Here is a 24,275-nt window from a genome sequence, read left to right on the forward strand (position 1 = left end):
ATAACAGGAAGCAGATCACTCCAAAAAAAAAAAAAAAAAAAAAGGCTGAGGGATAAATGTAACGTCTCATTCCATAAATCATCCATGAAGTTCTCATATTCCGCTGATATGAACGAGAAATGACAATCTAGACTAAACAGGAAAGAAATGGCTATGAGAACATTTGTGGGGACTCTCTGCTTTCTTTGATTCATGAAATATCTGCTAATATAGTCTAAAATTGGGGAACTTGGTTCCTGACTTGCGGCTTCACCACTCATCACAAATCTCGCCTGTTAAATCTACATTACAGGACTTGAGCATACACACAGACAGATGCCAAGAGAAGGGTCACATAATAACATATTTTGTACTTATGTATGATATTCATTCAAGCTATTAAACAAGCAGCTTTAATGCATCTGTGTTTAATAACCTTGTTATGTTTTCAGTCATTCATTCGTTCCATTTTACTACTTATTTTATCCATTTCAGAGTTGGAGCCTATCTTGGCACTTTTGTGTTTAGTTTAATCACACTCAGTCACATAAAGTAACACACCTACAGGCAGGTTAGAAAATCATCACTTCATATACAGCATGTCTTTGGATGAAAACAGGGCAACAACAAAGTCTGAAACCGATCCAGGAAGCACATGTACACTCCACGCAGAAAGTACCCCTGCCCAGAAATATACTGCAGTTATGCTATAGAGCTGTTAAATCTGGGTAGAATTATATCTCTTCTGGAAATACATCCTGCAGTATCTGAATATTTTGTATTGTTTAATTCCTGAAAACATAAATGGCCTAATTGAAACAAAAGGGTGGTCTAATGGTTAAGGTGTTTGCCTTACAAACACTTGGTGCAGGGTTTGATTCTCACAAGGGATAATTGGCTAGGTTTAAAATGGCTCGCAAGGGCAGTTAGCTTAGTACCAACCTATGAAAAGTATTATTTTATACTCAGGAGTGCAGTCTATTCCACAGAAATTCTGCTATTTTTATTAAGCAAAATTCCATGCGCGCTATGCTTTTTTTTGTAAACAGGATGATAAGGCCATGTGAAACTGACAATACAAATTTGCTTCCTCTAGATCAGAGATCTGACAAATAATTTCAGTAATGTGTCTGTACTGTCTATTCACTATTGGTTGTGTCCACCCATATCTGTCCAAAAAAACTTTTGTTTCACACTGCAGTGTGTGTTGCAATGTGTTTGCATTACTTTTGTCAACCTGGGTGCTGAAGTGACAGATGGACAAACATGCATTAATAGACAGGATTAAGAGATAGATTGATAGACAGACCTACAGACAGACAGCACTATGTTCTAGCGCTATGAAGACATCCTGACATGTCACATTTAACATGCTGAGAACTCAGAGGAAAACAAATTTATTGACCTAGCTAGAGCAATAAAGAATATTGACATGAGGAATTGTTAATACTAGTTCTGTCCCTTGTGAAGAACTGGAATGACCCAGATGCCAACAAACAGAAAGTAGATGTTGCTATAGCAACTATGTGTTCTGTACAGCATTGTCAGAGGAAACTTCAGGTTCTCTTTTAATCAGTCTGTTGCAAGGTAAAAATACCTTGTCCTGGTTATTGCTAGGCAGATATTGAAAATAAAGCCCCTTTCTCATAAACTGTATTATAGTTTGATTGATTTTACTAACTCAATTATCTTATTTATACATTATAAGAAAAATACCATTATAAAAATTTCACATGTCCTGTCTTGGGAATGTTTAAAAAAGAAAAAAATATGTTGTAGCAAATCCCATAATTTAATTTCATAGAACTCATGCCCCAGTCATCTGGACATGGAATCTTAAATGATGACCATTTGTCCTACTCTTAATTGCACAATAATCTTTGACTTACTTAAAAATCTCAGCCTGAAGATTTGGACTGACCTCCCTCGAGTCATAACATTACATGATACAATAATTCCTTTAGCTGTAACTTCATCTGAAGACACTGTAACTATTTACTCCATATATAACTTGATAGACAGAGAGAAAAGTTACACAGATACATATAATTTATTTATCCTTTTTGACCTGATCATGTCCCACTAAGTCAGTAGCCTCTTTTCAGGGGAGACCCAATGTGGTATTTGTACTACTAGGAGAAATTTGGCCGAGGCATCTGTGAGGTTTCTCTAGTCTTTTCAATAGATGTCGTGGAGTCTTTTAAATCCACATGAGCTTTTAAATCCACATGAGCTACCCCCAACTAAAAGGATGGACAGAGTATCACTCCCTTTATGCTGCTCTGTCAGCAATTGCTCTATCTGGTGTGGGAAGAGAACCCACAGCCTTCTGCACCAAAGTGCCTCTGCTACCTGTTGCTCCACTGACACTGTGTAATCAATAATTGATATAGCTATAAATATGATATCTCCCTTACTTAATGCAGTTGAATCTGTTGATACAAAATGTTATACATTCATTCTTTACATATACTAGGCTATCACTATACCATGCCATGCTATGTATATCATGTGATATAGCATAACACATCTCTAAATGCATCACCTGATTTTGGATATCCACCAAAAGCAATATATATTACGCACAACAACTATATCTAACTTTTTGAAAACAGTTTTCTATTTCTGAAGTATTTATTTACAGGAGATTGTGAAGGAACTGTAATACTACCCTATTATGTTTAATTAGTCTATAAATTCTAATAAAATCAATTATGAAGCCTGAGTATCTAAAACACTCGCATACAAGCAGTCTTAAACAAATCGTGAGCCTTTGTGTTGAACTGACTTATCACTTACAGATGCATTTATACTTTGAGAAAGTAGTGGTGGCTGTTTCAGGTCTGAATTCATTAAAAAAAAAAACTTGTATCTGGACTGGCAGACATCTGAGTGCCTCAACGTCTGTGCACCTATGTAAAAATATCCCAGTAATCAATGAGTCTACACATACAACACTGACTCTGCAGTCATTAGATATGGATATATCTAATTATCTATCTATGCATGCAGAGTTATGCAGACCTGATACATTTTACTAAGGAACTGATAAGAACACAACAGTGGAATGCATTCAGAAGCAGTAAGTTTAGTGATGTCGAAAAAGGGGCGTCATATACAAAAACGAAATAACAGACGTGCTGAGAAGTCGAAGGTTTAGTGTAGAGATTTCAGTGCAGGCAGTATACCAACATTTTGTACAATAAATATTCATAAAATGGTACAACTGATGGAGTATGACACTTTTAGAAAAACATATCACAAAGTAAAAATGTAGACCCATCTGGAGGAAGGTTAAACATCCGATTAGAAGTACATAGCAGGGGAAAGAGCAGGAAGCAAAAATCACAGTAGCTACATGAAGACATTTTCAGAAAATAAGACAACGAGTGAAAGAAAAAGAACAAAACAGAACACAATAATTGTGAGCATTAAGAGAGATTAAAATGATGCAGCAGAAATAAACAGAATATTCTGCTATGCAGGTAAATGAATATAGAAAATTATATCATAGAAATGCAGAAAAAGGAGAAAGGAAAGAAACAAGTAGATGGAAGCATCAGCGAGAGAAATATGAAGCAACAAAGCAAGGAGTAGCACTTCTGGGAAAATACAGAAAAGGAAATCAAAAAGCCGTTACAACGAGATGGGTAATAAAAAACACACGACACCAAAGCAGATCTGCATTTATCTTACATCATCTCAAATAGTGAAGTAAAATATCAGCAGGAGCAGAAAAATGTAGGCCGTGCATAGAAAAAGAAAAAAAAAAAAGAAAACAAGTGATTCATTGATGACTCAAAAACAGTTTTATAGAGAATAAAAAAAACAGCAACACTAGTGATATACCACCCGAGAAACAAGAAAATAGCAAAACTAGTGATATACCACCTGAGAAACAAGAAAATAGCAACACTAGTGAAAATAGCAACACTAGTGATATACCACTTGAGAAACAAGAAAATAGCAACACTAGTGATATACCACCTGAGAAACAAGAAAATATCAACACTAGTGATATACCACATGAGAAACAGTAAAATAGCAACACTTGTGAAAATAGCAGCACTAGTGATATGCCACCTGAGAAACAAGAAAATAGCAACACTAGTGAAAATAGCAATACTAGTGATATACCACCTGAGAAACAAGAAAATAGCAATACTAGTGATATACCACCTGAGAAACAAGAAAATAGCAACACTAGTGAAAATAGCAACACTAGTGATACACCACCTGAGAAACAAGAAAATAGCAACACTAGTGAAAATAGCAGCACTAGTGATATACCACCTGAGAAACAAAAAAATAGCAACACTAGTGAAAATAGCAGCATTAGTGATATACCACCTGAGAAACAAGAAAATAGCAACACTAGTGAAAATAGCAACACTAGTGATACACCACCTGAGAAATAAGAAAATAGCAACACTAGTGAAAATAGCAACACTAGTGATATACCACCTGAGATACAAGAAAATAGCAACACTAGTGAAAATAGCAGCACTAGTGATATACCACCTGAGAAACAAGAAAATAGTAACACTAGTGAAAATAGCAGCACTAGTGATATACCACCTGAGAAAGAAGAAAATAGCAACACTAGTGAAAATAGCAACACTAGTGATATACCACCTGAGATACAAGAAAATAGCAACACTAGTGAAAATAGCAGCACTAGTGATATACCACCTGAGAAACAAGAAAATAGCAACACTAGTGAAAATAGCAGCACTAGTGATATACCACCCGAGAAACAAGAAAATAGCAACACTAGTGAAAATAGCAACACTAGTGATATAACACCTGAGAAACAAGAAAATAGCAACACTAGTGAAAATAGCAGCACTAGTGATATACCACCTGAGAAACAAGAAAATAGCAACACTAGTGAAAATAGCAACACTAGTGATATACCACCTGAGAAACAAGAAAATAGCAACACTAGTGAAAATAGCAACACTAGTGATATACCACCTGAGAAACAAGAAAATAGCAACACTAGTGAAAATAGCAACACTATTGATATACCACCTGAGAAACAATAAAATAGCAACACTAGTGATATACCACCTGAGAAACAAGAAAATAGCAACACTAGTGAAAATAGCAACACTAGTGATATACCACCTGAAAAACAAGAAAGCAGTGCATTCTGCAAAAAGCATTTCTAAAGTTCCTGTTGAAAGTAACAGAGGTGCTGAGTGGACATAAGGCAAATAAACAGTGATACATACAGTGGCACATACAGTGACACATACAGCGACACATACAGTGATACATACAGTGACACATGCAGTGATACATACAGTAACACATACAGTGATACAACCAGTGACACATGCAGTGATACATACAGTGACATATACAGTGACACATACAGTGACACATGCAGTGATACATACAGTGATACATACAGTGACACATAAAGTGATACATACAGTGACACACACAGTCATACATACAGTGACACATGCAGTGATACATACAGTGATACATACAGTGACACATACAGTGACACATACAGTGAGACATACAGTGATGCATACAGTGACACACACAGTGATACATACAGTGACACATACAGTGACACATGCAGTGACACATGCAGTGACACATGCAGTGATCCATACAGTGTCACATACAGTGATACATACAGTGATACAAACAGTGACACATACAGTGATACATACAGTAACACATACAGTGACACATACAGTAATACATGTTAACATCGAGGACATGAAGAGAAGCAGAATGAAATAAGAGCCAGAGCGACTGAGACAAAGTTAAGAAAACCTCCTAACTGGAACCCCCGGGTACTGCTGCAGTACTATGCTGCTAGTTACAGATACTGACATCTCTGTGTTATGATTTATCCTGGAGTAAAATTGGTTTTTATGTGTTTACCAAACTAACCCCAACCTGTTTAACCACAAGAAAAATGCATAGTTCTTTTTAAGTGCGACCCATCAAGGCATCCTACAAATCATAGGCCAATCACTTGCCTTTCAATAGCATATAAATGATCGATCTGAACTGATGCAGATCACATTTACATTCACTGAAATAAAAATGCATTCACAGCAACAGAACAGAAGGGTAATAAAAGGGTCTATATTATAACAACGAACGATCAAATGATCGAACGTTGTTATATCGAACTCAAACATTCAAATTCACAAAACATCGAACAACCAGAACAGCGATTTTTTTCCCAGGGAAAAAAAAAATCGCTGTTTGCAAAAAATTGCTGCCCCCCCCCCCCAAAAAAAAAAAAAAAAGACATTAAAACATTGCATAAAGTGGGGGGCTTTGCCCCCCACACCGCCCTACTTAAATTTACCAACTCCGAGATTGCACTACAGTGCCAAAAATGACAAAGTGACAGAAGTGGCCAACCGACTTCTTTCCCAGGGAAAGAATTTGCTTATATGCCACTTCATCATTTTGCCTTTTTGACATTTCAAGTTCGACCAAGACGCATTCAACAAAATGCATCTTCAGTCATCTGATAGGAACCCTAATAAAAGAGAGCTGTGTGGAACAGATGGATGGATTTTTCAATTTTATAATGTCTCTGTGGTCAGCTTGGTAGATATGGGCATCTTGAGACAATGTAGCAATTGCTTCATGTACTCAGACAACCTTTTACTCCTTAAAGAAATTAAAACTAACCCTGTATGTGAGAGATGTATATACATAACTTCCTTGGAGTCAAAAATCTCACAAACACGGTTGTCAAGAAGACAGACACACTACATCCTTAACTCATACCTCTCACTGCACTCTCAGACCTTCTTATGCTGAAGAACTTAGAAGAAACTTATGCATACCTCAAAGACCTCATAAGCCTTCAAACGGCAACACCTATCCTCAGCAAACACTAAGGCACACAGCAAAAACAACAGCTAAAACCACACATAAGCCTTTATCCAATGATCCTCCAAGAATAAAGCCCATAAGGCAAGCAAACACTTCACCGAGTACACTTGTCATAGAGGATTCTATTGTATGGCACATTGATGCCCCTCCCACCAAGCTGGACAAGAAGAAGATAACGGATAATTGCCTATCTTGAGCCAGGATCCGCAATATCATACATACACTAAAGTCGCTGCACCACAGGTACCAATAGGATTCTTTCATAGTCCATGTGGATGTAATTGACCTTAGATATGTCTCACTGAACTGTATGAAAACAAATGTTACGGATCTCTCTGAATATGTGCCACAGACAGGTACATGCCTTGCACTTCTACCTTCACCAACAATGATGCCTGAGTATTAAAAGAAAATGATTGATTTAATAACTGACTTAGTTGCTGGTGTCCTCAGTGGAATCTAGTATCTATCAGCAGGGTTAGCAGACCACGTTGCTGTGCCACTGAAGATCTGCACCTGTCCCACTGGGCTTTTGGACACTGGTGAAAACTTTATCCACCCCCTTACTGCCTTTTTAGGCAATATCAAACTAATAAAGCTACCAACATAGCAAAAAACCCTTTAAAGCTGCTTGACCCCTATGGCGAGGTATCATCCTATTTAAACCAAGCCTCTTCACATTGTCAAATAAGTCTCTCACCCCTCATCAAGATAGAGGTAAACACAAAACCCTAATTCTAAAGTGCCTGGACATCTGTGGACATTGTCCCATAACCAAAGTGACTCTTAACTTCTTAAATGAAGCATCTTAACAGGGTCAAACAAGTCCCCCACCCCTCAGCAAGATTGTGGCAAACACAATACCCACATTCTAAAGTGCCTAGACATCCTCTCTAATCATTCAATAGCTATTGTATGTTCCTTGTTCTCACACACAGTGTTAATATGTAAGTACAACTGCATTAGCATTCTTTACTGCACATGCTGACTTGTTTATACCTCTCTTGTATGTTTTATTTTTTTTAGTAAACCAAGCATCTTCACAGGGTCAAACAAGTTCCCCACCCCTCAGCAAGATCACGGCAAACACAAAACCTACATTCTAAAGTGCCTGGACATCCTCAGACATTGTTCAGTAACCAAAGTGACTTTTAACTTCTGTAAGTGTCTAGCATCCAAGAGTCTAGGCTACGCTAGTCATTGAATTGCTTGTAATAACTTTATTTTGTTGTGTTTTCCTCAACCATACTACTGTACATATGACCCTTATGCCAAAAGCAGCAGCTGCATACTTCCCCCTTCAGTATTCCCCCCATGGACTTCAATCTCTAAAATAAAGTAAAAACATAGGTTTATAGGTTCATACGTGGGTACTAGGCTATTTGCCCGAAGGCATTTATAAGCCTAGCCAGAATGTGTTGGCTTTCGCCATCCCCTTAGATTAGTTCCCTGTGCCTCTGTCCAGCAGAGCCACTGAAGTGATCCCCGAGGTAAACTTTCTGTTTCCCATCCACTCATCAAGGTTTCTTTTGAAGAGTGTTAGTGAGGAGCTCTGCCTAATGTAGACTGGGATCTTGTTTCAAAACATGGGAAGTCTCTGGGACAGGAATCTATCCCTCCATCATGTCATATTTATTGTTGTGGTGAGGTTTAGATCCTTAGAGCATGTGGCTCGAGGGGATAAGGTTTTCCTTAGGTGGAGCATGTCCATCAATTCTGGGTTGGACATTACCTTGTATGTCAGGCAGAGATCACCTCTGAGTAGGCGGTATGCAACCAAGTATAACTGGAGTTTCTTCAGTCGAGCTGAATAGGGCATCTGATTGAGGCCATTGATCCTCTTGGTGAGGTACTTCTCTGGTCTTTCCAGCTGTTACAGGTGTCTTGTAAGGTACATCCCAAATGGGGTGTTGTACTCTAAGATGGGTCTGATGAGTGATGAGTAGAGGGGCACAATGACCTCTTTTGATCTGGATGCAAACCCTTTTGTGATTAGGTGGGCCATGTAGAAGGATTTTTCTAACCACTTTGGCAATGTGATTATCAAAGGTGAGATTACTGTCTACTTGGGTCCCCAGATCCCTTATTATGTCTTCTGTATTTAGGGGACTACCACCTATGTGGTAGTTTGTGGGTACTTTGTTTTGGCATTTAGCTTGAGGCCATGATTTTGACACTAGGTATCCGTCTCAGTGAGACCCTTTTGGAGGATGTCTGTGTCAGCCAGAGAGTCAATTATAGCCCCTAGTTTGCAGTCGTCTGTGAACTTGGTTAGCCATAGTCCTCCTGTGCTTGCCTGTATCTCTGAGAAGTATATGCCGAAAAGGAGGGGTCCTAGGACTGAGCCCTGGGGAACACCACTTGTAACCGGTTTAGAGATGGACCTAGCTCCCACACCTCTCACCATGTGGGTTCTGTCCATGAGCCAGTTGGCAACCCATCTTGTGATGTAGGGGTTTATGTTCAGGCTGCTGAGCTTGTCTATAATACCAGAATGGGGAATGGTGTTGAAGGCCTTAGTGAGGTCTAGGTAGGCTGTGTGTACCACCTTTCCCTCGTCTATAGCCTTGGTAACTGTCTCAAAGAATTCCACCAGGTTTAGGAGGCATGATCTGCCCTTAACAAAGCCAAACTGGGTAGGGTCCAGTGTTTGGAGGTTCCCAATGTCTCTGTTAATGAGTTCCATGATGATGCATTCCATAGTCTTGCAGACCAAGCTAGTCAGGCTTATAGGGTGATAGTTCCCGGGGTCTGTTCCTCTCAGCACAGGACACGTAGACACCGACACTTGCGAAATAAAAATTCACTCGTTTAATAAATAAAATAATTAAAATAAGCATAAAATACTACGGTTAAGCGCTTTCATCTAAATTATTTAGACTTCATCAGAACAATTCATTTACATTACTTCACAGTTTATATACTTCTTTGGTCCTATCCTCATATGCTGGTAATTATTACCAATTAGATACTTAAAGTGCCAGTGTGCATAACCATAAAACCATCAGATATAATTAATATTGTGTTGAATAACTACATACATTCTCATATACCAGGTACATTATTGCATACACCATATCAATGTGTGCAATAAATTATAATTTAACATACATCTTGTTTTTTTTGTATGATATTATACCATTATATATGAAAGTCTCTGTTCAATGACAAATAGTTACCTACAATCAAACTAGCTAACTGTATTCTCAAGAATAGGCTTTACAGATATGTGATCATTTAATCCAGGGGGGATGAGGCATTTAATTTGATTTGCCATCTTGCTTCAAGCTCACTTAATTTCTTTTTGATACATCCACCCCTCAGATTTTCCTTGGCTATATCCAATATGCCAAAATGAAACACACCACAACTATTATTTTCTACAACATGTCTCCATAATGCGTTGCTGGTGTCTTTCTTCTTCATATTATAATAGTGATCATATATCCTTTGTCTAAGACATCTGTCTGTCTTCCTTATATAATAACAGGGACAATTTATACATTTCGCCAAATACACTATATGTTTCGTTCTACGTTCACTAATTGTAGAACGAAACATATAGTGTTGCCTCGCTGTTTACGTGTTTTGTTTTTTATTAGTTCATTTGCCATTTGTTTCCCTAGTTTATTATGGCTTCACGTAAAATCAGCGAACTTGATTCTTTTAAACCGGATGATACACTGGCTGTTCTTAAATCTGGCTCACCTAATGTTATTGCTGTCGACTCATTGGATGTGGATACACACCCGGTCATCGGTAACTTACTAGAAAACATCAGTAAGAAACTAGAAAGCCTGCATTTGAGACTGGATAAGATTGAAGCTGAAAACCGCGAAAACCGTGATTTTCGCGAGGTATATGTTCAAACTGTTGATTTATTTAAACAGCAGCTCCACCAGGCTGGTTGTCATGAAAGCGATAAGTGTTTGCAACAGAACCAAAACCCGGAAGTACACACTGATGTGAGCTTGGACAATTGTACCAATGAGCGTTTACCCATTGAAGGTAACGGAGCTGTTTCTACACTTTTTCCTGTCTCTACACATGAGCCTACCTCTAGAAACAACTTGGATAACTTGCTTCTTGAGACGCAAAACGTTAGCAATGAACATTTATACCGCAACACGTTTTGTGTTTCGGAAAGTCTAACTGCTAAACCTTCCATTACTCGTGGTGCAACGGAGGCATTACGGACATTTCAACCACTCCTGACAACGACTGACACTGTTCAATTACAAAATTTACCGACGGTTCCACCTGCAGTAAATGAAGGTAATAACAATAATAATAATAACAATACTGTTAATACACCATTGTGGCTTGATAATCAGTTTTGTCTATCGGAAGTAATAAAGCCTAATGCTCTTAATAACAATGGGCATGAATGTATGGGGAATCATGGTAATGATAACACCAATGAGAATATCTCTTTTAAATGAAAAGTGTTTGATGCATGTTTGCTGAAACTCAAAAAACTGCAACTCGAAGTGGCGTACTTTAACGAATGTCTTGTACGCAAAATTGTACCCAAAGGCTTGAGACGCTCCCCTTATCCCACTGGCCTAGAAGCTGGCTCCGCTTTTCATATGGAGCTAGTTAATTTATTCGACAATCAAGGGTTCGAATTAATGTCTCTGTTTGTGAAACATTACAACTGTTGGATTGATGAGCTATCTCAACACATTTTAGCCCTTGACAAATCCATAACTGCTGACATCGAATACAACAGATATAAGTACGAATATGATCGTATATTCGTAAGTTTAGACGAACACTTGTCTAAATTACACCATCAGAAGTCGAAAAAATTGACTAGGGACAGTGATGCTTATAAGTCAGGGGTGGCTTATCCTAAACCTCCTAATGGGCAAGTTTGGAGGAAAGGTTTGTTTTACTTTAGCTCTAATAATACACCATCTGACCAAATTGAGCTTTCTCCACCCCAGTCAATGAATGGCCAACATATGGGAGCACGTGATCTTAGGCCAAATGGTGATGACCAATTTGGCAGCTCTAATGGTCCTTGTGAATCTACTAGCATGCCATGGAGTCAAAGATTGAGAAGCAGTAGTAACAGTCGCATGGGTGGTAACTTTAACAACAACAACCAGAAGTTTTCTTCTTCTTTTTTAGGTGCGAGACCGAAAGACAAGAACCCCTACCAACAGAGATTTGTGCTGAGGTGGGGGAACAACAAGAAATTTTAGACTTTGTCGGTGATGTGGTATGTTCAAATTTAGTGACCTTGGGCGATAGCCTTTTTCACGACACCTACCTGGACTCTTCTATGCTTAACTGTACCGACATTGAACTGCCAAATATTAATGTATTAGACTCTGACATGACTGGTGACGTTGATTTTTCACCTCTTGTTGAAGTTGTGAACAACAACTCAGATGACTTCAATTTGTATAACTTTAGTAACGTTAAATTTGATAGTGACATGCTTTCATTGTTGTCAAAAGGGCTTAGCTTTGTACCAATGAAACCTATCAATACTGTTAAAGCCATATTGGATGTTAAAATATTTGTTAGAAAGCTAAATTTCAAAATATTGATAGGAGACCAACCAGACTTGGTTAGTGAAAGCCAATTGTACGTACCAAGTACATTTAACCCTCCACTACATCCGGTTATGGAATCCTTTGAAAGGTGTTGTGAGCTTGATCTGAGACATTTGTCTACGAAAAGATTTCACAACTATGTTTCGGACAATATGTCCAAGATAGAAGAGGAATGTATCCAATTTTTTAGAACTCAAAACTTACGGTTTTGTAAACCGGACAAGGGGGGAGGCTTAGTCGTCTTCACCATTGATGACTATGAGAGACGTATGCACAAAGTATTAAATTCTGACAGATATGACATTAGTTCTAGGTCAGAGGTCAACAGTGCATATAAGGTAATGAGGGACAGTATTGAGGATTTATTTATTGAGAACAGAATTGATTCAAAGACACATGCTTATTTAACTACATCATATCCTAAATACGCATGTGTCTTTGGTATCCCTAAAATACATAAAAATATTTGTAATCCTCCATTAAGACTATTGGTTGACAGTAGAGGATCTCCCACATATACTTGTGCAAAGGTAATTGACGCGATACTTCAGAAATATGTACGTATGGAACAACAGATTTGTAAGGACTCGTGGTCATTTTTGAACACAATTAGTTCTATTGTGTTCAATAAGGAGACTAACTTTTCAACAATAGATGTGAAGGACTTGTATAGTAGCATACCTCAAGATACTGCTTTAGAATGGGTCAGCTATATGTTAAAAAAACACAGTGCATCAGAGAGAGAAGTTTATTTAGTGACCCTATTGGGGGACCTTGTGTTGTCTTACAACTTCTTTACTTTTAAAGATGAGTTTTACAAACAAAAAGTAGGGGTCGCTATGGGATCCCCATGTGGCGGTAGCATAGCCAATTTGGTTATGGCCTATTGGGAATCACATTATGTTTTGACAGAACAAAACCCTTACTATAAACAATTCCTACTATACACCAGATTCCTTGACGACATTTTCATTCTAGCCAATATTAATGAATGTGAAGTTGATACGATGGTACGGTACTTTAATCAAAGTACCTCTTTTTTAGAATTTACACATACATTTTCAACAGAGAATATTGCATATTTGGATGTGTGGTTAATTAAAGATTTAACACACAATAGTTATATTGCAAAAATCCATCGTAAAAAAACATATTCCAATACCTTCTTTCACTTTACCAGCTGTCACCCCTTTTTTCAAAAAAGATCTGTTGTTAAGGGTCAGCTGGTTCGTGCTGCAAGAATGGTTACATTGGACGATGATTTTAATGATGAATGTTTGAACCTGAGGAACATGTTTATGGCATGGGGTTACCCGCTTGAAATGTTGGATAAGCTCATACAGGAAATTGTAGAAAAAAGATAACACAAAGTGTATATGCCACTTTTGTCACTTGACACTGACAACGATAGCAATTTACCAACTGAGGTTAATACTAGTACTTCGACCAACAAGTGTAGTGTCCTTGAATTTGCTCATGAGGCGAGTCCACACACATCTGTTTATTGTCATCAGACTATAGGGCAGGATACATCCCTGGTTGGCGAAACATTTTTTATGCCACCAGTTGATAATACAGTAAAATCCACATTTATCACTACTTTTAGCCTGGACAGTGGGCTATGTGTGGATATTATACTTAAGAACTGGGAACTGTTTAAACTTTACCCGAGTATTTACAACAAAGTGGGTTGCCAACCCCGGGTTGTTTACAAGAGGGGGACGAATATGAAGAGTATTTTGGAATTCAAGAAAATGCGATTAGCATATAATGTCGGAATGCATAAATGTCAGAATTGTAGTTATTGTAAATATATTGAGGAAGGTACCCATTTTTGTATTAATAGCCATACATATAAAATGGGTTTCAAACTGAATTGTAATTCATCGTTAGTAATTTACTTGGCTAGATGTAAGAAATGTCCGGCCTTCTATGTCGGGAAGACCGTGAGAAGGCTGAGAGACCGTATATATGAGCACATATATGCTATTAAGAACTTGAAGATGGAAAATGCTCTAGCTAAGCATATTGCTATGAATTCTGATCATAGTTTTAAATTTACTGCAATAGACCACACTCCAATAAACCAGAGAGGTGGCCGTAGACCACTACAATTAGAGGAAGCTGAGTTAGTATGGCAGGTAAGATTGTATGCTTACTGCCACCCTGGTATAAATGATGCTTGTTCAATCTCTAGTCTTTTAAAATTGAGAAGTTTAAAGAGGTGATTAATATGTACCATAACATTGTTATATTTGTTTTAGGGTTTACATTAATGAAAGTACATTAATGTGTATATTTTATATTTTATACATTATTGTTTGTTGTTGTATATGCTTTTAATATCCATTAATTGATTAATTAGTTGTAGCAGGCTTGATTTTTGGTTAATTAAGATGATTATATAAATTTGAAAGATAATTGTCACTATGTCATTTCCTCTGAAGAAGTCAGGCATTTGGCTTGACGAAAAGCGCTTAAGTAAACATCTTTTACACATTATTCGTTGCCTCGCTGTTTACGTGTTTTGTTTTTTATTAGTTCATTTGCCGTTTGTTTCCCAAAGGAGTTAGTACTTGAGTAGTTCTCCCAGTTAATGTTTGGGTAATTGAAACCACCCAATATTAGGGTGCTTGGTAGGACCTTTATGTTCCCAGTGTTTCCAGAAATGTGGAATGGGGGTCCTGGGACATGGTGGGTGATCTGTAGCACTCTACAATTTGAATTGCAGTTTTTCCCATTGATAGGTGCACGTGGATGATCTCTGAAGCATCGTGCTGTGCCACTAACCTGGAGGTGTGGGTATCCTTGATGAATATGGATACGCCCCCGCTTTTTGTACTTTGGTTTGGGTTCTGTGGCCAAAATGTATGGTATGAGTTGTAGCCTGGTAGTGCTGGCATGCTCTCTGGAGCCTTAAACCAGGTTTCTGTTACTGCACATATATTGATTTTCTCCATACCGAGGAGTGCTTTGAGTGTGTGCATTTTGAGGTTTAGACTTCTGGCATTGAGTAGCATTACCCTCAGTTATTTGTTACTTGTGCTATTTACAGCAGTGGGTTTGTCTTTTGAGCCTTGCCTAAAAAAGGCACTATGGGGGTGGCAAGAGCCTTGGCAAGTATTCGAATGCCTAAGGGTGACAGGTGCAAGCTGTCTCTAACAAAGCAGCGTGGCTTGTCGAGCATGTCACCCCAGGTGGACAGACACTGGATCCCCTTTGAATGACACCAGAAACTTAGCTAATTGTTGAAATTGGGAATTTTTTCTTTATACCGTGGTATCATTCTTGGTGAGGGCAGGATGCTACTCAGGGTCAGGGTCATACCGGCCTGGGCTACGTGATCAGAGAGCTCTTCCATGTCTCTTTTCATGTAGTCCAGAGAGGTATGGCTCAGGTCATTCACCCAACATGGACAATGACAGAGACATATTTGTACTTGTTCTGGTGTGACTTGAGTGCTGGAGTTATGTGGCAGATCCTGACACCGAACAGGCAGCTAACAGTAACCTTCTCTTTATTCAGCCTAGTAAGTGGGACATCAGTGTGCCTGACTATAGAGTCACCTATTACTAGTATGTTGGGTATGTTATTTTGCCTTAAGGGCTGTGATTGCATGGCACACTGTTTTTGTGAAGTATGTGTTTTATGGTTTGTGTTGGGGGGGGGGTGGAGGTTGCTTGGATTTTTGCTTTGGAGGTCTCTCCTGGTTTTGCAGATTTTTATTTTGAGCCTCCGAGTATGTTTCCATGTATTTATGTGTGTTTTTTGCCAGTGCTGGTTTAATGGGTCTATGTAAGACTGGTGGAGTGATGCAAGTATTTCCCTTCTCCTCTTGAGTGTCTGATCCAGTCTTGGGTTGAGAGAGCTTAGCCTCTAGTTTGGCTGTATAACTGCATCTCTCGCATGTATTAGTGTTTGGTGGTAGGAGGATGAGGTTGTCTGTGTACATGAGGCAGTTGTAACATTGTAATGTTATGTTAAGTAATTAATTCTCCATATTGAAGATAAGACTTAGTGGGAATGTCCTAATATAGCACAGAGGTACAACATTCCTGGATTATAGCTTACGTTTTACTGCTATAAACAAGGTTTAAACTAAAGTGCGTACAGTTAAATACCTGTTTTCTAAAGATTTTTGATTGGTTTCCATTCCTCTCGCTCATCATAGCCTGGGTCAATCGGATCCATTCAAGCTCACTCTGCTCCCCTACCCTACCCCCAATACCCATCTATTCCAATACATCTAAACTTATAGTTAACTGCTAACCCCAGCCCTTAACTAACTAACCAACAAGGACTAACCCCACCAGTGCTAACACCACTTCTACTCACTGGCTAACATATCCTTTTCTCTTATTTACCTTCTCCAAAAAATTTACCCCATACAGATGCCTTCTCTCTTCACTGTATCAGTACATTACACATTATCTTACTTCTACACATTACCTTACTTAGCCTACTCATCATAACATACGATAGTACCTTCTATCACAACCAAAAAGTAACACATGGCTACTCACTAACAAATCCCTTCCCTACTACATATCTCACTATCTTAACTAATATTGTTATATCCTCACACCTTGATAATACCTCCTACTCTATTCTATTCACTTTCACATATGCCCATTCATATAATATAGCACATCTGCTATGCAAAATATCTACATTGTAACCAAAATTGTCCCACCTATTATTGCATAAATTAATAACATTTAAACTAAGTGGAGATATACACCCCAACCCAGGCCGCCAAATTTCAGGACAAACTCCACCCTCACTAACCAAGACTCCCATTCACAATATCTCCAAACTGACATAAAGTTTGTATAACCTCCTAATATTCAATATGAATCTTAGAAGTATACTCATTAAAATTCATGCCTTCCATGCAAACCTTACGCTATACTCTCCTGATCTAGTCATACTAACAGAAACATGGCTCAAGCCGCATGTACAAGATCCCAAAATCCTTTCACAAAGATATAATATAATCAGATGTGACAGATTACTAAGGCAAAGTGGTTGAATAGCAGTAATGTACAAAAACTCCCTAAACATATCCCATCTAGAGTATACTCCCCAAGAACCCTCTGACTTTGAAATACTAATCTCTCACCTTGAACTCAACGCAAAAAAACATAATAATTATTTATGTATACATCCCACCTGGAAATAAACAGTCAAAAATTGAAAACCGTCTTTGCTGGATAGCTTCAACATTCAATCAAGAAATCATTATCATAGGAGATTTCAATCTACACGGGTACACCTGCTCATCAAACAGCCCATCCAACTTTATCAGTTTGTATGGTTTCTCCTAAATTATGCTCTCCCCAACCAGAGTAGACAAAAATAGTTGTAGACAAACCATCCTCAACTGGACCTTAAACAAGCTCACCCTCTGTCAAAATGCTGGCTGCCTTCCAGACAGTCTGAGTGACCACCTGCCCACATACCTGCTATGGCACCAGACCAGTACCCCCAAAAACATCATATACAAGTATATCAGAAACAAAAGAAACTTTTCTCCCGAACTCGTCAAATCTCTTCATTTTTTCCCCAAAATCTCTTTATTCAGTTTTTCAATAATAGTAATGAAACATATCAAAAAACATAAGTCAACAGTACATATAAAAGAAAAACAACCATACAGGCTAAATACTAAGTGTATACACTATGTACAGAAGAAGTCACTACATCAGCAAACAAAGGAGTGAAATACTTCATAACATCATTTGAAAGATGAGAGATAGTGCAAGGGACATAGTTTATAAAGAGATAGAGGTGGAAATCCAATCACTTGTTATAGATATTTATATTAGGGAAAGTATTTACGTTTATAGACATGAAAGGAGATAAGCTGCTTATAATGCAAGCTTTGCTTAATGTAAGTGTGTCTTAGCAGGTCAGTGTGAGGTCTATCTTTAGTTCTTGAGAATTACATCTAGCAAATTACCCCAATATTTATGACAGTAATCTTTTTATTTATTTTTATTTGTATTTATTTATTTAACATTTGTTAACTGGAAAAGTCCGACTTGGAACAAAACCAATTTTCAGCGCAGGCCCGGGGAGAAATGCTCCAGATGCATGTCTTTGTAATGTAGGAGGAAACCGGAGCACCCAGAGGAAACCCACACGAATGCAGGGAGGACATACAGACTCCACACAGAAGACACCCCAGCTGAGAATCGAAACGGAGAATCTCTTGCTGTGAGGCGACAACGTTACTGCTGCACCAATGCACCGTCCGTTTTTGTTTTGTTGTTGTATAAACTAATTTGTGAGATGAGATATATTTAATAGCTAGTTTGCTAAAGTCTTCCCATGTGATTGGAGATGTGACAGTCCAATTTTTTGTAATGTAAAATTTAATAAGGGCACACATTGTGATAAGGATATGTTTTAACATTTTTGGAAGTTCATTTGTGTTGGCGTGCAGTATAGCTGTCTCCTATGACAGGGTTGTTTTTTCATATCCCATCTTCTCTAATCTAGCTCTTAAAGAGCACCATAGGTTGTATACGTTACTACAGTTCCACATAACATATCAGCTGTTGGTTTGGGCAGTGTGGGCACATGGGGGAAAATTTGGGATTGAACTTATTTAGCTTTGATGGGGTATAATATACATTATTTATCATAATATGTGTGCATAGCAGCCTCTTAAAGGGAATAAACTTGATCGTATTTTCACTGGTCAGTCTTTTGCTTTCTTCAGTAAGTTTTTATTTTTATTTTTTCTCTTGACAATACGTTGAGAATAATAGAGAATTCTGATATGTTATACTCATTCGTTACAAGTTTATATGTTCTAGACAGAGATTGTTTTTCCTTTAGTCGCAAGATTTTTTTAGTATTAGTTTTACTAAGTTGATGTCCTTGAGGTCAACATTAATTTGTGAAAATTTAGCATTTATAAGATAATGGATTTGGCTAAGGATGATAGTATATTTCTTAGGAAGGTTGAGTTTCAATCTTAGTTGTAGTATATTAGATTTGTTCCATTTGTAGATTTCCCATATTGTAAGATCTTTTATCAGGGGATAATTTGTTAGATTTAGGGGTTTATTACTTATTAGTAGGCTAGGATTTAGGTGGAGTGGTTGTATAAAGGCAAAGGCACTGAATAGTTGTATTGATTTGAATAACTTTTGAGTAGTTAGGATCATATGCTTAATTAGTGGGTGTAAGTTCTTTGTAAATAAGGCATGTTGTGTTATATCCAGTGGATTTAAGTTATTCAAACTAGATTTTGGTCCACTGAGGTGTCCGGGTATTAACATATGGGTCATGGTTTATTATCTGTAATAGTCTTAAACAGTAATTATACCATAATAAAGTTTGAGGTCTGGCAAACCCAATCCCCCCTTATCCTTGATAAGTACAAGTTTATCATATTTAATTATAGCAGATTTGGGATACCATAAGAATCTTGATATAGCTTTTTCTATATCAAGAAATAATTTTTTGGGGAATATTTGAGAATGTGGCTTTTAATTGAAAGAGTATTCTTGGTATCTTGACGACACTAGCTTTTGAAAGTAGAGAAATATTAATATTCTTCCATCTATTAATATCACTTTCAATGTTGGTCCATGTGTGTAGTAGGTTATTCTTTATGATTTCCTTAAAAGTCGGGGGTAAATACTATTCCTAGGTATTTTATCTGGTAGTTAATCTTGCTCTCACTCTCGGGAATAAAGGTGGTGCCTCAACGGATCCTGGAAACTATCGCCCCCATAAGCCTGACTAGCTTGGTCTGCAAAGCTATGGAAAGAATCATCATGGACCTCATAAATAAAGATATTGGGGACTTACAGACACTGGATCCTACCCAGTTCAGCTTTGTTAAGGGCAGATCCTGCCTCTTAAACCTGGTTGATTTCTTTGAAACAGTCACCAAGGCCATTGATGAGGGGAAGGTGGTCCACACAGCCTACTTGGACCTCGCAAAAGCCTTTGATACAATACCCCACTCAGGCATTATAGATAAGCTCACCAGCTTAAATATAATCCCCTATGTCACTAGATGGATTGCAAACTGGCTCAAGGACAGAACCCACATGATTAGAATTGCTGGAGCCATGTCAGACTCCAAACCAGTTACAAGTGGTGTCCCACAAGGCTCAGTCCTGGGACCTCTCTTGTTCGGTATATATTTCTCGAAGGTACAGGCCAACACGGAAGGACTGTGGCTGACCAAGTTCGCAGATGACTGCAAACTGGGCGCCATAATCGACTCTCCAGCCGACACAAGCATCCTCCAAAAGGGCCTCATAAAACAGACAACTGGTGCCAGAGCCATGGCCTCAAGCTAAATGCCAAAAAGTGTATAGTCATCCCCTTTGGCAAAAACAAAGTGCCCACAAATTACCACATAGGTGGTAATCCATTAAGTACAGAAGAAGTAATTAGGGACCTGGGGACCCAAGTTGATAGCAATCTCTCATTTGACAACCACGTGGCCAAAGTGGTTAGAAAAACATTTTATATAGCCCACCTAATCATGAAGGGATTCACATCTAGATCAGGAGAGGTCATCGTGCCTCTTTACTCATCCCTCATCAGGCCCATAATTGAGTACAATGCCCTTTTGGGATGTACCTTACCAGACACCTGCAGCAACTGGAAAGACCCCAAAAGTACCTCACCAAGAGGATCAAAGGGCTCAAACAGATGCCATATGCTGCCCGGTTAAAGAAACTCCAGCTCTACTCAGTGGCATACCACCTGTTCAGAGGCGATCTGTGCCTGACGTATAAAGCCATGTCCAACCCGGAATTAATGGACATGCTGCACCTCAGATAATCCAAATCCCATCGAGCTACGCGCTCGAGAGACTTGAACCTCAGTACTGAAATAAATAGGACATGCTGGAAGGACAGATTCATAACCCAGAGGCTCCCTTCACTCTGGAATAAAATCCCAGTCCAGCTTAGGCAGGTTCCCTCATTGACTCTCTTCAAGAGGAATCTTGATGAGTGGATGGGAGATCGTAGGTTTACCCCGGGTATCACTTCTGTGTCACTGTTAGACAGAGGCACAGTATACTAACCTTGAAAAAGGGCATAGCAAAATAAATTTAAAATGGGTGGCGAAAGCCAAACACATTCTGGCTAGGCTTATAAATGCCCTAGGGCAGATAGCCTAGTATGAACCTATGAACCTATGAACCTATGAAAGTAAAATTCCTTATGGTCTATAAGATTCAAGGGGAAATAGATGGGATTTATTTGAATTTAATTTATAATTAGAGATTTCGGAGAACTCAGCTATCACTTTGAGTATTTTTGGGAGATCAGCGGCAGGAAGTTGAAAATATATATTTAAGTTGTCGGCAAAGGTAAGGTTTATATTAAAGTTTATAGGTATGTGATGGAAGATTTTTTGTGAAATAAACAGGAACAGGGGATCTAGATAGAGATTACAAAAGTATAGAGAAAGAGGGCAACCTTGCCTTGTGCCATTGGATAAGGGTATAGGGTTAGTTTTGAGCTTTTTAATTTGAATAGTGGTAGAAGCTTTCTGATATAGAACCTTAATTATCCTTATAAATTCCTGAGGAAATCCAAATAAAGGCAATATATTGAATATGAAATGTAGCTTAACTCTATCAAAAGCTGTGATTGCGTCAGTGGTGAGAACATATCTGGGGCATTTATCACTGTTAAGAAGTCTGATAGTGGTATCCAAGAGGAGGGTGTTGTCGCTTGTTTGTCTATTTGTCATAAAGCCCATTTGTTCTTGGGAGATGATGGAGGGGAGTATATTTTTAATTCTATTTGCTATAACATGAGCTAGGATCTTAAGGTCAGTATTTATCAGGGCAATTGGTCTATAGTTGGCTGGATCTGTTGGGTCAGAGTTTGGCTTGGGAAGTAACACAGTTTTGGAGTTATTAAGATAATTATATGTTATACTGTATTGTATTATATAATTGAAAACTTCTAATAAGACTTTGGAAATAGTTTCCATGAATTGTTTATAAAATTCAGAGGTGTAGCTGTCAGGCCCAGGAGATTTACCCGATTTGAGTTTGTTTATCACAGCTTTTATCTCTTTTAGTTGCAAGGGTATTTTTAGAAGTTTTTCCTGATCATCTAAAAATTGTGGAAATGTTATATTAAGTATAAAATCACCAAAATGTGTCTGTACAGGGAGGGAGGGGTAAGATATATAGTTTATTGTAAATGTCTTCGAATGCGTTTACAATGTCTTGGTCCTTGTGTTTCAAGAGTCCTTCATACTGTATTTCTTTAAACCTCGGTGGACCATTTTCAATGTTTATTAATCTAGCTAGCATTTTTGAAGGTATTTGTGCTCATTCTGAGTATTGATATATCGATCTTAGCTTTAACAGAGATATATTTTCTAGATAATGTTTGTGTAATTGCTTTTGCCAGTCGGTTATTTTATCCTCCAGGTCTTTTGAGTACTTATTTTGAAGTTCTAATTCAGCAGTCTTGATTTGGGTCTCCAGTTTATTTTTGAGGTTATTGTATTTTTTCTTGAGCCATGCAGATTTTTGGATAATGATACCTCTAATGACCACTTTGTTAGCCGACCATTGCATGTTGTAAGGAATTTGAGTGGATATTAAATCTTTTTCAATGTGGGCTGTAATACTTGTCATTTCCTGTGCTACTTCTTGGTTTTGAATGATTTTTAGGATTTAATGTCCAGTTAGTGAAATAGGGGACATTTTGTTTATAGGTTTGAAAGTTTAGGGGGAGACTAATTTTTGAATGATCTGATATAGATCTGGGTGATGCAGTATATTTTAATCTATAAGAAAGCAAGGTTTGGGCTCATCAAATCTCTTCCAAAAAATGCAACTGGTCCTCTCTAAAAAATCTACCCTTAGACTCATCAATACAATGCTTCAACCAGACGTTTCTCATTATATTGAATAAGCTAGCCCCACTTAGGAAGATATGTATTAAATCAAAACAACTCCCATGGCTCTCAAAGGAGGTCAGGCAACTCCTCAAACAAAGAAACAGTGCCTGGTCCCAGTACCAAAACACCAAGTCCCAAACATCCCTGCTCACCTATTACAAATTAAGAAACCAAACCAAAAAGCAAGTAAAAATGACAAAGAACATACTGTACTATATTACAAGAAAAACACCAAAACAACCTCCAAAACTTCTGGAGCACCATAAAACAACTTCTTAATCCAGGACAAATTTATACTCCATCTCCTACCACTTCCAATTCCTTTGACGGTATAGCATCACAATTTAATACCCAATTCATTAACTTTATACTACCTCTGGTAAAAAATGATAAAAACATACCACTACCAATTCCCACAGAATCCCAAACAAGTCTTAACTCATTTACTTTCAAAACTATACAAACAAATACCATCAAACAACTTCTAAACAAACTAAAACCTATATTCCTTGCTGCTGACCTACACCCCCAGGAATTCCTCATGTTATCAGCAGATAATATTGCCTACCGCATATCCATTCTAATCAATCAGTACATCTCTCAACAGTACATTCTCAGACTCTGGAAAATCTGACATATCATACCCCCTGCACAAAGGGGGAACCGCAAAAACATCTAATTACAGACCAATTGCCATTCTTCCTCCATTAACCAAAATCCTCGCAAAATGCATACACAAACAACACCATGTCTCCATAGACAAGGTTCCTTACCATTGCTGACTGGTCAACAACCACCTCTCTAACTCCCACAATGGCTTTCAACCTAAACACAGCATGACAACGGCAGTAGTTAGCTTAACCAATACCATCAACCAACTTAGAAAATACAGTCAATTAGTCTCATCCATTTTTCATGATATGTCAAAAGCTTTCA

Source organism: Protopterus annectens, chromosome 4.part0 (assembly GCF_019279795.1).
Source record: "Protopterus annectens isolate FY-2018-M chromosome 4.part0, PAN1.0, whole genome shotgun sequence".
Classification (NCBI taxonomy): domain Eukaryota; kingdom Metazoa; phylum Chordata; order Ceratodontiformes; family Protopteridae; genus Protopterus; species Protopterus annectens.